The sequence below is a fragment of the Rhinoderma darwinii genome (genome assembly GCF_050947455.1).
Source record: "Rhinoderma darwinii isolate aRhiDar2 chromosome 3 unlocalized genomic scaffold, aRhiDar2.hap1 SUPER_3_unloc_4, whole genome shotgun sequence".
Lineage (NCBI taxonomy): Eukaryota > Metazoa > Chordata > Amphibia > Anura > Rhinodermatidae > Rhinoderma > Rhinoderma darwinii.
This window is the reverse complement of record NW_027461747.1, coordinates 383,840-387,222: the sequence shown is the minus strand read 5'-3', so window position 1 is coordinate 387,222 and position 3,383 is coordinate 383,840.

The window sequence follows — 3,383 nt, the reverse complement described above, 5'->3', positions numbered from 1 at the left end:
TAGACTCATAGCTCTCTTCTATATATATCACCCTGCAGGAGGAGGAGTAGTCTCATAGCTCTCTTCTATATATATCACCCTGCAGGAGGAGGAGTAGTCTCATAGCTCTCTTCTATATGTATCACCCTGCAGAAGGAGGAGTAGACTCATAGCTCTCTTCTATATATATCACCCTGCAGGAGGAGGAGTAGACTCGTAGCTCTCTTCTATCTGTATCACCCTGCAGGAGGAGGAGTAGACTCGTAGCTCTCTTCTATATATATCACCCTGCAGGAGGAGGAGTAGACTCGTAGCTCTCTTCTATCTGTATCACCCTGCAGGAGGAGGAGTAGACTCGTAGCTCTCTTCTATATATATCACCCTGCAGGAGGAGGAGTAGACTCGTAGCTCTCTTCTATATATATCACCCTGCAGGAGGAGGAGTAGACTTATAGCTCTCTTCTGTATATATCACCCTGCAGGAGGAGAAGTAGGCACATAGCTCTCTTCTATATATATATCACCCTGCAGGAGGAGGAGTAGACTCGTAGCTCTCTTCTATATATATCACCCTGCAGGAGGAGGAGTAGACTCGTAGCTCTCTTCTATATATATCACCCTGCAGGAGGAGGAGTAGACTCATAGCTCTCTTCTGTATATATCACCCTGCAGGAGGAGAAGTAGGCACATAGCTCTCTTCTATATATATATCACCCTGCAGGAGGAGGAGTAGACTCATAGCTCTCTTCTGTATATATCACCCTGCAGGAGGAGAAGTAGGCACATAGCTCTCTTCTATATATATATAAATATATATATATATATCTCAACCTACAGGAGGAGGTGTAGTCTCATAGCTCTCTTCTATATATATATCACCCTGCAGGAGGAGGAGTAGTCTCATAGCTCTCTTCTATATGTATCGCCCTGCACGAGGAGTAGACTCATAGCTCTCTTCTATATGTATTGCCCTGCACGAGGAGTAGACTAATAGCTCTCTTCTATATATATCACCCAGCAGGAGGAGGGGTAGACTCATAGCTCTCTTCTATATGTATCACCCTGCAGGAGGAGGAGTAGACTCATAGCTCTCTTCTGTATTTATCACCCTGCAGGAGGAGGAGTAGACTCATAGCTCTCTACTATATGTATCACCCTGCAGGAGGAGGAGTAGACTCATAGCTCTCTTCTATATATATCACCCAGCAGGAGGAGGGGTAGACTCATAGCTCTCTTCTATATGTATCACCCTGCAGGAGGAGGAGTAGACTCATAGCTCTCTTCTGTATTTATCACCCTGCAGGAGGAGGAGTAGACTCATAGCTCTCTACTATATGTATCACCCTGCAGAAGGAGGAGTAGACTCATAGCTCTCTTCTATATATATCACCCTGCAGGAGGAGGCGTAGACTCGTAGCTCTCTTCTATCTGTATCACCCTGCAGGAGGAGAAGACTCGTAGCTCTCTTCTATCTGTATCACCCTGCAGGAGGAGGAGTAGACTCGTAGCTCTCTTCTATATATATCACCCTGCAGGAGGAGGAGTAGACTCGTAGCTCTCTTCTATCTGTATCACCCTGCAGGAGGAGGAGTAGACTCGTAGCTCTCTTCTATATATATCACCCTGCAGGAGGAGGAGTAGACTCGTAGCTCTCTTCTATATATATCACCCTGCAGGAGGAGGAGTAGACTCGTAGCTCTCTTCTATATATATCACCCTGCAGGAGGAGGAGTAGACTCGTAGCTCTCTTCTATATATATCACCCTGCAGGAGGAGGAGTAGACTCGTAGCTCTCTTCTATATATATCACCCTGCAGGAGGAGGAGTAGACTCATAGCTCTCTTCTATATATATCACCCTGCAGGAGGAGGAGTAGACTCATAGCTCTCTTCTGTATATATCACCCTGCAGGAGGAGAAGTAGGCACATAGCTCTCTTCTATATAAATATCACCCTGCAGGAGGAGGAGTAGACTCGTAGCTCTCTTCTATATATATCACCCTGCAGGAGGAGGAGTAGACTCGTAGCTCTCTTCTATATATATCACCCTGCAGGAGGAGGGGTAGACTCTTAGCTCTCTTCTATCTGTATCATCCTGCAGGAGGAGGAGTAGACTCATAGCTCTCTTTTATATATATCACCCTGCAGGAGGAGTAGACTCATAGCTCTCTTCTATATATATCACCCTGCAGGAGGAGGAGTAGACTCATAGCTCTCTTCTATATATATCACCCTGCAGGAGAAGGAGTAGACTCATAGCTCTCTTCTATATGTATCACCCTGCAGGAGGAGGAGTAGACTCATAGCTCTCTTCTATATATATCACCCAGCAGGAGGAGGGGTAGACTCATAGCTCTCTTCTATATGTATCACCCTGCAGGAGGAGGAGTAGACTCATAGCTCTCTTCTGTATTTATCACCCTGCAGGAGGAGGAGTAGACTCATAGCTCTCTACTATATGTATCACCCTGCAGAAGGAGGAGTAGACTCATAGCTCTCTTCTATATATATCACCCTGCAGGAGGAGGAGTAGACTCGTAGCTCTCTTCTATCTGTATCACCCTGCAGGAGGAGTAGACTCGTAGCTCTCTTCTATCTGTATCACCCTGCAGGAGGAGGAGTAGACTCGTAGCTCTCTTCTATATATATCACCCTGCAGGAGGAGGAGTAGACTCGTAGCTCTCTTCTATATATATCACCCTGCAGGAGGAGGAGTAGACTCATAGCTCTCTTCCGTATATATCACCCTGCAGGAGGAGAAGTAGGCACATAGCTCTCTTCTATATATATATATATCACCCTGCAGGAGGAGGAGTAGACTCGTAGCTCTCTTCTATATATATCACCCTGCAGGAGGAGGAGTAGACTCGTAGCTCTCTTCTATATATATCACCCTGCAGGAGGAGGAGTAGACTCATAGCTCTCTTCTGTATATATCACCCTGCAGGAGAAGTAGGAACATAGCTCTCTTCTATACATATATCACCCTGCAGGAGGAGGAGTAGACTCATAGCTCTCTTCTATATATATATATATCAACCTACAGGAGGAGGAGTAGTCTCATAGCTCTCTTCTATATATATATATATCACCCTGCAGGAGAAGGAGTAGACTCATAGCTCTCTTCTATATATATATATATCACCCTGCAGGAGGAGGAGTAGACTCATAGCTCTCTTCTATATGTATCACACTGCAGGAGGAGGAGTAGACTCATAGCTCTCTTCTATATATGTATCACCCTGCAGGAGGAGTAGACTCATAGCTCTCTTTTATATATATCACCCTGCAGGAGGAGTAGACTCATAGCTCTCTTCTATATATATCACCCTGCAGGAGGAGGAGTAGTCTCATAGCTCTCTTCTATATATATATCACCCTGCAGGAGGAGGAGTAGACTCATA